We start from the raw sequence: 15,181 nt of genomic DNA, 5'->3' as shown, positions 1-15,181 counted from the left end.
ACCATCCTCTGCTAGCTTCCCACTTTTCTTTTGCAGCTTGCCTACATCTCTCAGCCTTCATAGAGTTGAAGAGAGTTAGGGCCCTGCTATTAATTAGGTTTTGGCTTAAGAAAATGTTGTGGCTGATTTGATCTTCTATCCAGACCCCTGAAACTTTCTTCGTATCAGCAATAAGGCTATTTAGATTTCTTATCATTCATGTGTTCACTGGAGTAGCACTATTAATTTCTATTAACTTTTCCTGTGCATTAATCACTTGGCTGTTTGTTGCAAGAGGCCTAGCTTTCAGCCTACATTAGCTTTCGACATCTATCTCTCACTGAGCTTAATCATTTCTACCTTTTGACTTAAAGTGAGAGACATGTGACTCTTCTTTCACTTGAACACTTAGAAGCTATTATAGAGTTATTAACTGACCTAATTTCAATATTCTTGTGTGTCAGGGAATAGGGAAGACTGAGGAGAGGGAGAGAGATGGGGAACAGCCAGTTGGTGGAATAGTCAGAGCACACTCAACACTTATCAATTAAGTTTGTCATCTTATATGAACACAGTTTGAGGCACCCCAAAACCATTACAACAGTAACATCAAAGATCACTGATTACAGATCATCATAACAGATATAATAATGAAAAAATTTGAAATATGAGTATTACTAAAATGTAATACAGACATACTAAGTTAGCACATGCTGTTGAAAAAATTGTTTTGATAGACTTGCCCAATGCATGGTTGCCACAAACCTTCAATTTGTAAAAAGTACAATATCTGCACAGTACAGTAAAAAGAAGCACATTTAAATGAAGTATGCCTGTATAGCCTCCTTTCCAAATAGTTATACTTTCTCTGGTAGCTTCCAAAAGGATCAAAGTTATCCTTGAAAATTATGTAGCCAAAATCGGCTTGGCATTAGAAAATCTGATTTGGCATCTCCATGAACCTTAGTTTTGTTCACTATAAAGTATTCTTTATGATTTTAAGGATTTTATAAAGCTCAGATTTTACAATGCATGTGAGTTGTAACTCATGACATAAAAATGAACTATTCATTATATTAGAAGGAAAGGCTAATAGGATTTCAAACTATACCCATAATCTGACCACTTCTCACCAGCTCTACTGTTGCTATCCTGGCTAACAGCACCATACTCTTCTTCTAGGTGTCTGAAATTGACTCCTAAGTGATTTTCTAGCTTCCCCCCTTACCCAGTCACAGTCTTAGCACTGTAGCCAATGATTTTTAAAATCAGTTATGTTACACCACACCATTTGAAATGATACCAAAGTTCTTGGATATTCATTTTCCCCCCATTCCTTTCTGTCATTGCATTTCACTTTTGGAAGTTTCTGTTGACCTATCTTCAAGCTCACCGACTCCTTGTTCAGCTCTATCCAGTCTATGGATGAGCCCATAAAAAGTAGACTTAGTTTCAGTTTATGGCTCCTGTGGCTTCTGCTTCAGGTAGTACCTCAGCTTAGAATCTCTCTGGATTCACCAGTCTCTCTGGATTCAGAGTGGCAGTTGACCCTGTAATCTTGTTATTCTGATGGGTTCAAGAAAAGTTCTGATTTTATTTTGTTCAGTTTTATCTTGTTGTAAACAGGAGAATGACAGTTTCTAAGCTCTTTGCATATCAGAGCTAAAACCAGAAGTCCAGAGTGATTCATTTAAAATTTAAATAAAATTATGTTTCCAGCAATGACCCTCAATTTACTCAAAGAAAAAGCTAAAGTTCTACAATAAGCTACAGGGTCTTACATGATCTGATTCTGCTGACATTCAATCCCAATACCCACTGTGTTGCCCAATTTTCCTTTTCTTTTCTGTGATACTCACTTATCACCCTTTAACCAATTAAACAATGTATTTCTTTATCATGTCAGTTGTTTATGCCTGTTTCCATGATTGGAATGCATGAGCTTCATGAGGCAGGGTTCTCTGGTTTCTTTCTAGATCACACTAAGGGCCTAGAACAGAGTTTGGCACACAGTACAAAGCCAATCTTTGTTGAATGAATACATTTATTACATCTTAAGCATCCTTAGAAATCAGATACATATACCAGATGAATTAGATGATTGGTCTCAATTTGTGAATGATTTTTCACTTCCTTCTAAGGTGCCTCAGTAAGGATGCACATAAGAATGAGCTGGGAATCTTTTTTGATGCCACATACTCCGTTTTGAGAGATTCTAATTTCATGGTTTCAGCTTAGGCCCCAGCAGGTTTCTAAGGAAATAAAAACAAGCAATAAACAAAAACCTTCCATATTGGTGGGAGATATAAACCCATTACTATGGTTTTTATGAAGAGAGGTTATTCCCCCTAAATATTTTTTTTTTTTATTTTCTGAGACGGAGTTTTGCTGTGTCGCCAGGCTGCAGTGCAGTGGCATGATCTTGGCTCACTGCACCCTCCATCTGTCGGGTTCAAGCGAGTCTCCTGTCTCAGCCTCCTGAGTAGCTGGGACTACAGGTGCACACCACCACACCCAGCTAATTTTTGTGTGTGTGTATATATATATATATATATATATATATATATATATATATACACACAAAATATATATATATATTTTTAGACGGAGTCTCTCTCTGTCCTCCAGTCTGGAGTGCAGTGGTATGATCTCAGCTCACTGCAACCTCTGCCTCCCAGGTTCAGGTGATTCTCCGCCTCAGCCTCCCCAGTAGCTGAGATTACGGGCGTGTGCCACCATGCCTGGCTAATTTTTTTTGTATTTTTAGTAGAGGCAGGGTTTCACCATGTTGGCCAAGCTAGTTTGGAACTCCTGACCTCAGATGACCTGCCTGCCTCGGCCTCCCAAAGTGCTGGGATTACAGGTATGAGCCACTGCGCCTGGCCTAATTTTTGTATTTTTAGTAGAGAAGGGGTTTCACTATGTTGGCCAGGATGGTCTCAATCTCTTGACCTCGTGATCTGCCTGCCTCGGCCTCCCAAAGTGCTGGGATTACAGGCGTGAGCCACCATGCCCGGCCCCCTCTAAATACTTTTAACCTCGTACATACTCTTTCCTCTCCTAAGAGAAGGGGAGTGAGTTACTTCACTGGTGAGCTGAGTAGAGTCTCAATCTCTTCTCCACCTCACCCCTCCTCTTTGGAGTTTGATTTCTGTTCTGCTTTGGTCAGCTCTGTGCCTGATAGCTATCTCAAAGCAAAAAGCCCTGGAGGCCTCATTCCTGCCTGAGTGGTTAGGGAGCCCATTGTTAATACACAATTAGGCCACTTACTTCAATCTGGACTTTATCTGTCCTGAAGGTACTTTTCTCCTTTCTCTTTCAAGTTGGTTCAGAGCTTTGATAAGGGGAAAATGTTGATCTCTTGAAAACCCAGCACTACCCAGCTGTTTCTAATGTGCTACAACCACAGTGTAATTTGAAGAGCAGCATCTAAGTCCAAAAATTCACTGTGTATTTGCAGCCAGTCTTTCTAGAGTGAGGATGAAGTAAGTGAAGTAGTAAATTTAAAGTGTTTATCATCTTCATTAATTATAAATATTTTAGCTAAGGACGCATATACAAATTGAGTTAAAATTCAGAAATTTTAGAAAATATACGTGTGTTTAACTGTACATAAATATGCACTTTGATAGATTTGTTACATTTTGTTTATGTTTATTATTTAGAAAGAATCACCTCTTTTTCACACCATAATATGAAGAGTAATTAAAACACAATTGAAGTAGGTATTTGCTCATTTCATTTTACATTGTATATAACCTAGATTTGCTCCCCCCATTTTAAACATGAGACCACTGTTTAATTTTTGTTGTTCAGTGGGTCTCCTGTATTGTTTTTGCCTCTCATCTGCCATCTTGCAAAAGCTCCTTTTTATCCTTGGTGTTTTGAAACTTCTCGATGATGTCTTGGGGAAGAGTGATTAAAATTCATTTTGCTTCACCCTCTTGTAACCTTTCAATATGATGTTTCACATATCACTTCACTTATGAAAATGTCCTTGCATTTTTTTTTTTTAATGAATTTCTTCACTACTTTTTCTGTTTTGGGAACTCATGTTAATTGAGTGAATCTAGGTTGATCCTTGGATCTATACTTTAGGAGATATCCCTGATTTTCTGTTCTAGATTTTCCATTGAAATGTTTTATTTCAGGAGTCACATTTTTTTAGATTAATATGTTCTTTGAAACAACAACAACAACAAAATGAGTCAAATTTGTGTAAAGACGGACATTGAGAAGTACAGGGAATAGGGGCAGGAAGGAAATAGAAATACCTACTGATTTTGCTAATGTCAGTAAACAAGACCATATGTTTTATCCCATAGACAATCATACATAATAAGTCACAAATGCAACCTCTCCTGTAAGATCTATCACTCTACTTTGAGATAGCGAGAAACAAGACTGGAATTTGGGGCAGGAGGCTTTTATTTTCTAGGGAAATAGGGACAGATCCTCTCAGTCAATATTAGATATTGCTACTCTGTTAATAACACTGTATCTATGTAAAATGCTACAAATTTTTCTATACATGAGATAAATGAAGGCTTAGTTAATGTACTTCCAAATACAGAGTTATCCATTCCCTGTGCTTCTCCTGTTACTTTCTGGATCAGTGTGCCCTTCTGTTTGTAAGCCTCTATTGACATTTTTTTTCAGAGTTAAATTTCTTTAAAGCCTAATTCTGGGACCCGCATATTCCACTAGTATACTATGTACAATGGGACGACATTCACCCCTAGTGTTAGATTTGCGATGCTGAGTAAACTGACAGGCCATTGTCACCATGTAGCCATCAAGCATGGCTAACTGCAGCTGCCCTGACTCCACACTTTCATCTACTACTCATTAGGATTCACTTATTACTAAGGTTTGGGTTATCTTCTTGGTCCCACTGTCATTGAAGTACCTCTTATCGGTATCTGTATCTTGAAGATATGAATAAATATGGGGCTTTGTGAAGATGTGGTGATTGGTTTCAGTTTTATTGAAGAAAAGTTGGAGAAGATGAGGGTTGAGGCTCAAACTGGCTTATAATCTGCAGTTTTGGATTTGAGCTCATAGAATTTAGGGAAACCCCATTTTAGTTTGAAACTGTGAGGACTTAGGCCACTCAAAGACAGAGTGGTCTGTCTTCCCACGGTAAGTGGAGACTGTATCAGAGAAGAGTTGAACTCAGCAGCTGGTCCAGTTGTGTGTCCTTCCCTGCATCCTTCTAGCTTGACTTCCCCAGTAATTACATTTAAAATTTTCTTATCAAAGAACAATTATCTACTTGTTCCTTTTTCATAGCTACTAATTCTTGTTTTATGGATGCAATATCTTTTTACGTTTATCTGAGTAAACACATTTCTACTACTTTTGTTTCCTGAATTGTTACTTTGCTCTGGGATCAATTTTTCTTTTTGTAAATGGTGGCACTCGGCTGTCCAACGGTGTTTTAAAATGAGGCATTAGAAAAGCGTCCAGGAGTTCTGTGTAACTTTGTGAGTTTGTCAACTGGCAAGTTTAGCTTTAGGGTGATTGACTGGGAAGGGAGCTTGTCATTTTCATGGGGTTAGCCAAAATGCCAGATTGTGGAAGGGTTTACTGTGGAGCATTGACATTCACACTGCTTGCCTTCAGTTTCCCTTAGACGGTTAATTCGATTCCTTTAAAAAGTAAATTTCCCAGTCCCCTTTTTAATATCTGACTACCACTTATTCTCTGATTAGGAAAGATTTCAGAGTGGTAAATGGTTTAGTATATAACACTTCAGCTAACACTGTCATTAGCTTTACTTCTGACTCTTTCCTTCACAGCATCTCCCAGAGATTCTCAAGATTCTGCTCAGTAGTTCAGCTGCTTGCCTCCTCATAGATACTAGATTGTAGCTTTCTTCATGCTGCCTCCTTACTCAGTATTTTTCCATCAGAAATATGCTGTGCTGTTTGAAAAATAACTTCAGTGGTGTAATTTAATGGTGTCTTGGGAAAGATTAATTATTACATAGTTTTTCTTATAACCACAAAAACTTGGTGCTTTTCAATTATTTTCTTGTGGCAAAAATGATCACTTGATTGTCTCGTGTTTGCTGAGGTTTAAAATCCTTTCATAGGGCAGTAGTGGAAGGAAAGGGGGCAGATGACTATCAGTTATTGAGTATCTGCTCTATTCTATGCATTTTGTTGGATATAAGGTGTGGGGAATATATAGCCAGACTTAGTGTTATATTTTAACTTTCCATATCAGTTAACTGAAGTTTTGAGAGATTAGCCACCTCGGTAATTTCATATACTAACAGGTTACACAAGGATTCACACCTTAACTTAAAAACTTATTGGTCTTCCCACTACTCATTGATGTCTTCACATTTTGCATTATCTGTGAGTCTAGACTGACTTTATACTGGTTTGGTTTATTTTGCATATAATTGCAACATACTTCCTTCAAAACATGAGTTCAAAGATTTCTATAGCAAATTAATGCAGTAAAGATAAAACCATTTTAGAAATGAATGAATATAAAATATCACCAAAAAACTTAGAAGCATAGACAATTTTAATATTAAACATCATATCAATTTTCTAGAATGCTTTGCAATAATATAAGCAAGCTATTTTTCTCTTAATAACTATGTTAATATTGCTATTTCCAATTTAAAAGTGCAATTGAGTCATCACCCTATACCTCATGTTCCCCCAGCTGTCTTCATAAATTAGATTCAGCAAATTTCTTTGCTGGTGGTTGTCTTTTTCCAGTGTTTTCAGGAGTTCTGGGCCATAACTGCATTTTCTTTAGCCTCAGCTCCTCTATCTTGCTCCATGAAAATACAGGTAATTTTATGAGACAGTGCCTTACTTTTTATGAAAGTCACATAATACTGACACGGAAATCAAAAGAGAAAGGTATGATGCGGCACGTGCTGTGACCTCTGCGTCTTTTCTCAATTCAAATTCCACTTTGAATTAACTCTAAATGGGTTTTAAACATTCTTTCATTATACCCAGGGCTGTAGAAAGGTAAAAATACTGAAATTTGAATGCCCTATCTCAGGGTGACCATAAGCTGTTTGATCATATTGGTAATATAATTTTTTTTTTTAATCTTGGAACAATTTAAAATAGTTTTATGATAATTTGCTCAGTAGTTTTGAACAATGAAGTCATAAGACTTTACCTTGTTTTCTAGTATTACTTAACTAGATTTGTCATGGCTAGATTTTTTTTCCCGAGGTTTCCTTAGAGATCTCAGCATTTTCTCTCAATATTTAATCCTTTGTCACCAATGTAAATAGTGAAACACTTGAAGAGCTCATTAAGTTTTAAGTTGTCTTAAAAGCAGTACAAATCAGTGCAATTATCACTTCTATTTAATAATCCTCTTTACTTCTCCTCCCTCCGTTAATGCTAGATCTAAAATTTACTGTCTAATTAGTATTAAATATTTTACACAGGCACTCCCACAAGAGAGCAAAGTGTAATTTCACCAGCTAGGCTAAAATCCAATAAAATATGAGGTTTTATTAGCTATTATTTGAAGGGTTGTAGTGTAACTCAATTTCCTTCAAATTTTTATAAAATATTTTAGTGGGGAAGGATGTAAGGGAACCAATTGACCCTGCACTCAATACAATCATTCATTTTTCAGCATCCTTGCTAGTTGACATCTAGCCTTTGCTTGACTATTTATGGTGTTTACTGCCTTTCCCTCAACGTGGGCTTTTCCATTATGGGCAACTCTCCTAGTTAGAAAAGTCATAAGCTAAATCTGCCTCTCTATCACTGCTTTCTGTTAATATAAGCTTTTATTCTATACCTTGAAGCCACATCAAATGTTTTATCACATTCTATACCTTGAAGCCACATAAAATGTTTGTTTTATCATATTTTATTACATATGACAATTATTCATGATAGTATAAAGGAGGGAAGACAAATACATGTGTGGTTACTTGAAAGAAAATAAAGAGAGTGTAGTAAAGTTTTGGAACAGGAAGCAAAGGCAGAAACTGTATGATTTTCTCCCAATGAAGTGTCAGAGAAGAAGGAATATTGATCGTGAGCTAGTTTAAATACACTTCCAGAGGATATATTTCTGAAGTATTTAGGCTAATGAAGGTAGAGGAGAGGGTTCTGCCACTGAGATAACATATGCTAAAGAAGAAAATAAAGAAAATATAGAGACCAAGACTGGGAATGTTAATTATGGGCATTGCTCATCAAACCAGAGTTTACCATAATTTCATGAAATCCTTCCAGGGAACAGAGCCAAATGAAATTGAATAAATTAGACAGATGTGATATCTAGTAGTTTAGAATTTTTCTTATTAGTTTTTTACTACATGTATCAAATTTACATTTCATAATGAAGTAGCAAATTTTAAATTTTAAGTGATTAGAAGACCGTTTATTAAATCAGCAATAGAATCCTGTTTGTGAGATTTATGCCCCTTTATATGTTTCTTATGGAGTCAATAAGTGTTCCTTCTAATCTAAAGATGCCATCTTTTGTTTAGTGGCTTTAGCTAAGAGATACTTTCTTAAGAAGGTATTAAGAAGCCTTACTGGTAATTGTCTAATTTTCAGTGGTAGAAACCGCTAGTTGTTGGTATAGCATCTAATACTTTACCCTTATACTTTACTAATAGAAGTCTGCCCAGCTGAACGACTACATTTTTCAGCCTTCCTTGAGGTTATGGGATGTGAGTGTAAGATAAGATGTGAGTGAAAGATGTGCTGCACTTACCACATCTTGAAGAGTTTTTTTTTTTTTTTTTTTTAAAGCATGTGGACTCTCTTGGGAAAGGTTATTCCTCTTGCTTTTCTTCCTCTTCCTTTTTCCTGACTCAAACTAGATGGCCAGCACTTAAGCAGCCATCTCATACCATGAAGCAATATTGACAATGGAAACATTTTCTAAAGATTAAAAAGCATAGACTAAGCTTGCATCCCTGATTCCTTCGGAATTACCATATCAGCTCTGAATTCTAGACATCTGAACAACTTCTACTTTAAAAAAAATAAACATCTATCTTGCTGAAACCATTATTATTTTGGGACAAGGGATTCTGTAATGGGGAGACTAAACTAATTCTACCTAACACACCCCAAATCGAAATTATTGATATGAGGAAATGGCACATGGGAGTCAAGGCATTGCTTTTGTTTTTTAAATGTTAGGTAAGAATTGCTGGCTCCTAGAACCAGATATGCCACATTATTCAGAGATATTTGACGTTGCGAGGTTGAAAGTTGATAGAAGGCTGTGCAGTGTCATGCGGAAGCCCACAGGCTCAGGATTGAGGCTGTGGTTGAATTCCATCTTTGTCACTTTTGGATAACTGGGAAAGTTGCATAACGTCTCTTAGCCTCATTTTATTCATCTATAAATTGGGCATAATAATTTCTACCTTTTAGGTTTGTTATGAACAACTAATGTGTGTAAGCTAATGTGTGTAAGCTAATGTGTGTAAACAATTTAGTAAAGTGCCCAGCACTTATTAGATAGAGGTTAGATGTTATTATCATTGCTGTTGTTTTTGGTATCAGCTAAAGGTGGGTGATTCATTTTTCTTCCTGATTTAATTGTTTTACATCTTCTTTCTTAACATTATTATCTGTGTATCAAGTATCTATGATATTCAGCATTGCTTCTGTTCTAACCTACTTCTTTTTAGTCAGAAAATCAATAAGTGGTATTTAATAGTTTTAAGATTTTTCTTTCTGTCAAATTCAGGGAGAAAATATATACTTAAAACTTTAAAATTATTAAAGACTTGTGTTCTTGTGTTTTTCTCAGTTGCTAGGAATTAGTTATGAATTATAAGATTCAAGATGTGAAATACCTACCTTTATTGTAAAAATATAAAATTTAATGTTTTTGCAAGTCATAAAACTTGAAGAAACTTTTTTTTTCTTTTGCGCATCTTGTTGATGCATTCTCCTTAAGGCCAGATTCAAAGTTTTATATAAATCAGTCTTTATTGAGTTATTTTATGGCCTAAGTTAGATAATTTCCTGAGATATTGATACACAAATTTGGGTTTGATCATTAGATTTCTTGCCCCTTCCTCTGACCTAACCTGACCAGTGAATAGGGCCCTTGCACCTCTACATTAAAAGTTGTGGAGTCATGGAATATCCTGAATGAACTGGATTCAATGTTTGTTAGCTGGAGTTAGTGTTGCTATTATTATTATTATTATTATTATTATTTTAAATTTCTGGCTTCAAATCAGAGTCGAGGTTAGAAACAATGAACATGGGCTCCCATAGGATTGAAAGTGACAGTAGTGTCTTAAACTGCTTTCATCTGTCACTGACTGAGATATATAACTGGATGGTATGTAACTGAGATATATAACTGACTGAGATATATAAATGGTAGGTAAGGTTTGTTTTAAGAATTAAAACATGTTTTAATTCTAGTTATTCAATTGTCAACCCAATACGATTTGAATTTTTTTTTTTTTGAGATGGAGTCTCCCTCTGTCGCCCAGTCTGGAATGCAGTGCTGCCATCTTACTCACTGCAACCTCCACCTTCTAGGTTTAAGCTTTTCTCCTGCCAAGTAGCTGAGATTACAGGTAACTACCTGTATTTTTATTAATTTTATATTTTTAGTAGTGACGGGGTTTCACCATGTTGGCCAGACTGGTCTTGAACTCCTGACTTCAAGTGATCTGCCTACCTCGGCCACCCAAAGTGCTGGGATTACATGCATGAGCCACCGTGCTTGGCCAAGATTTGAAAATTTTAAATTAACGATTTGGTTACTGGTAACCTTCTTAGATTTATTAGAGAGATGCAGTTTTATTAAAATATTCCTTCAAGAAACCTGTTTATTTAAATGACAGTCACTGTTCTCTGTGAGAACCTCAAAATCAGAAATTGTGAAATGAAGATTCTTACAACCGTGCTAGTTCTATAAGAAAAGTTTTGATAGTTTTTTTATTTTATTTTATCAAAGCTACACTTTGAAGCACATTCAGAAGTTGGATCTGGATATGTGATAAACAAATCTCTTTCCAACATCAGCAGGGACTTCCTCTTTTGTCTGAAGTTGCTAGGATACTATCTTAAAGAAATAACTCATTTGATTAACTGCAAATAGAAATTGCTTTTTTTTTTAAAAAAAAAGTTCATACATTTATAATAGCCTAGGTCAGGCATAAATCTATACTACCTAAATGTTAAGCATATGATCTTGATGACCCTCTTGAATATTGGAAGAAAAGCCATTATTTTTCTTCATCTAATGCATGACACAGATGACTTTTAGCTCTGTTTCACCATAAAAATGAAAATATTATTGGTAAAGGGATACTTTATTTTGCTTTATCCTTGATTTTATTTCACATTGTGAGGGTCAAAATGCCACATGCAAAACCACTTTGAACCTATAAAATAAATATACAAATCTAATAATTTTAGAAAAGTTATGTCATTACTGACAAGTAAAAGTCTTGTCTGTTACTCATGTCTGTTACCTATTACCTATACCTGTGCATTAGCATTTGATTCCATATTTTATTCTGCAATAAAAAAGTTTCATAATATCATGGCAGTGGGCATTATTATATATGAAAAAAAGTCATGTCTGAGGGGCAGTGAAAAATCTTCCTTTGGTCACAGTTTGTTTATAGAATGTTAGTAGTCTTGGTCTTAATATGAACATTGCAAAGCAAATCTATTATGTAATAATCTTGCCTTGTTTTTATATCATGTGGAACTCGAATACCAAATACCACCTATGGACATGTAAGACAAAAGCCAAAAAGGTTACTTAAAACAGTATTTATGGTAGAATCGTTTATCCAAATAAACTAAAAACTGTCAATTTACTTGTTAGCTGTTCCCTCATGAGAAACAAGAATTTCAAATGCCCTACACTATGTAGATTTTCCAAAAGCATCGTTGGCTTGCTCTATCCTGAGAGAAGAGTGATGAACAGTAGTAGTGTCCCCTTATTTGCAATTTCACTTTCTGTGGTTTCAGTTATCTGTGGTCAACCATGGCCCAAAAATATTAAATATAAAATTTCTGAAATAATTCATAAACTTTAAATTGCTTGCCATTCTGAGTACCATAATGAAATCTTATCTGTCTTCCTCTGTACTGCCCTGGATATGGATCCTCCCTTTGCCCAGCATATCCACGCTGTCTACCCAAACTGTACTATTAGTAACTTAGCGGTTGTCTCCCTTACCAGATTCACTGTCATGGGATTGCAATGCTTGTCTTAAGTAGCCTTTATTTTATTTAATAATATCCCCAAAATACAAGAGTGGTGATGCTGGCATATTGTTATACTTGTTCTATTCTTTCATTAGTTATTGTTGTTTATCTCTTACTATGCCTTATTTATGAATTAAACTTCATTATAGGTATGTACGTACAGGAGAAAGCAGTACATTTAGAGTTTTAGGCATCCACTGGGGGGCTTGGAAAGTGTCTCCCTCATGTAAAGGAGGACTACTGTGTTCTACCAGGGTGTTTCCTGCAGGTGTAGCACTGACAAGGGTGAAATTTGTAGCTTGTGATTATAAAATACAGCTCAAAAGCATTGAGACCACAGAAAATCCACATGCATAAACTGTAGAAGCATATACAGAATAAATGTCCAGGGCTTAACTTTCCTGTGGCTATTTCTCAGCTGAAGATGCAGGCAAAAGTTGGAAATAAATGCAATTTTCAAGTTCTGTTCTCGGGTAACTTAAGTTGAGAGTGAGGAGAGAGCGAAAGAGATAGAAATAAGACTAAATAAACGAATTTGTAGTAGTGGAAGTACAGGCTTTCTGAACAATGTGTTCGTGAGTGTGTTGAGCTAGACAGGAGTGCAGCTGTGTACCTGCAGGGTACAGTTCCTTGATATTCTGTCTCCAACTTTGGGTGAGTAGTTAAGGAGGAATGGCATATCTGTGCATGCTAGTTTGTATCAAAACTTTTTTAAGATTAAGGAAAAGTCTTCTATCTAATATTTAATTATTAAAGTGATATTGGAAATTTGCATCCCTGAAATATGAATGTATTTTATAATTTATCTCTGATACTTATTTACAAAGCTATATGAAAAATTAGTGTTGGATCATAACTATAATAGTGCATTTTGGTTTGGTTAACAAAATGCTGCTAATTACCTGTGTGATCTGGGCAACTTTTCTGAACTTTAGTTTTCTAATCCATAAAATGAAGTAATGCTACCAACTTTGTGGATTTGTTGAAGACTTAAATGAGAACACATGAATAAAATGCCTAGAATGATGCCTGACATGTGGTATTTTTAATGCAGTCATGTGTCTCAGAGCGGGCTTCCTGGGGCACTGTTGCCAAAATTGTCTTACCTCCGACCACTCATTCTCTGTAGAAATATACATTAGAGTCACCTTATTGTCTACAACCATTCAATGGTTCTTATCGCTCTCCCAACTCTTAGTCATGCCCCTGTAGCCCCGTAAATCTGGTCCCTGCCCCAGTTCTCTAAACTCACTTTTTCCTACTCTCCCCATTGCTGTCACACAGACCTCCAGTTTGTTTCTTGAGCATGCAGAGCATTTGCTTGGTCTTTAGGCCTTGGCAGCCACTCTTCTCTAAACCTAGAAGTCTGGTGCCCCCCAAGTTCTTCATATGGCTGCTGCCTCTAAAATATCACCTTGGAGAATCTTTCCCCAGCCATCCATTAAAGTATTTTCCCCTCTTTAATCACTCTTTAAAAATATCACCTTGGAGAATCTTTCCCCAACCATCCATTAAAGTACTTTTCCCCTCTTTAATCACTCTTTATCACATGGCCCTTGTTATTTCATTTATAGTAATCATGACAATCTGAAATTACCTTGTTTTGTGTTTACTATGTTTTATCTGTCTCCTTCCACTAGAATGTAAATGTCAAAAGGGCAATGACCTTGTCGGTGTATTCACTGCTGTTTTGCTGGGGCCTAGGATAGCAGTTGGCACCTGATAAAAATGGAATAAATATTTGTTGAACATTTCACTAATGATACACATTTCAGGAGAAACAGAATGGGTGATTGGCAGCAACATATTTGTGAAAGAGAAATTCTAAAGGGTTATTCTGAAACAGGATCTTGTAGCAAACTACAAATACCATAAAGCATATCTTTGCTTTGTCAGGTAGATCCAAGTCCTTCATATAGTTGTAGTTTTTTAAAAACAATTTTATTGAGATATAATTCACATGCCAAAAAATTTGCCTGTTTAAAGTATATAGTTCAGTTGTTTTTAGTATATTCACAAATATGTGCAATCATCGCTACAGTTTTAGAACACTTTCATCACCTCAGAATGAAGTCCTGTATTCTTTACTTATCACCCTTCTATTCCTCCACACTCTACCCCAGCCCCTAGTTGCAAGAAACCACTAATCTACTTTCTGCCTCTATAGATTTCTTTATTCTGAATTTTATATAAATGGAACCACATAATATGTGGCATTTTGTGACTTGCTTCTTTTTTTTTTTTTTTTTGAGACGGAGTCTCGCTCTTTTCGCCCATGCTGGACTGCAGTGGCGCTATCTTGGCTCACTGCAAGCTCCGCCTCCCGGATTCACGCCATTCTCCTGCCAGAGCCTCCCGGGTAGCTGGGACTACAGGCGCCCGCCACCGTGCCTGGCTAATTTTTTTGTATTTTTAGTAGAGACGGGGTTTCACCGTGTTAGCCAGGATGGTCTCGATCTCCTGACCTCGTGATCCGCCCGCCTCGGCCTCCCAAAGTGCTGGGATTACAGGCGTGAGCCACCGTGCCCGGCCGTGACTTGCTTCTTTACTTAGCATAATGATTTGAAAGTCTGTTTATATTGTGCCATGTTATCAGTACTTTATTTTTTATAGCTGAATAATATTCCATTGTATGAATATGCCATGTTTTGTTCATTATTTCTCTGTTGATGAGCATTTGGATTGTTTCCATCTTTTAGTTATTATGAGTAATTCTGCTATGAGAATTTATGTACAATTATTTTATTTTATTCTATTATTATTATACTTTAAGTTTTAGGGTACATGTGCACAATGTGCAGGTTATTACATATGTATACATGTGCCATGCTGGTGTGCTGCACCCATTAACTCGTCATTTAGCATTAGGTATATCTCCTAATGCTATCCCTCCCCCCTCCCCCCACCCCACAACAGTCCCCAGAGTGTGATGTACCCCTTCCTGTGTCCATGTGTTCTCATTGTTCAATTCCCACCTAGGAGTG

This window comes from Pan paniscus, chromosome 6, assembly GCF_029289425.2.
Source record: "Pan paniscus chromosome 6, NHGRI_mPanPan1-v2.0_pri, whole genome shotgun sequence".
Taxonomy (NCBI): Eukaryota; Metazoa; Chordata; class Mammalia; order Primates; family Hominidae; genus Pan; species Pan paniscus.
The sequence above is the reverse complement of the archived record's forward strand: the minus strand, read 5'-3'. Positions refer to the sequence as shown.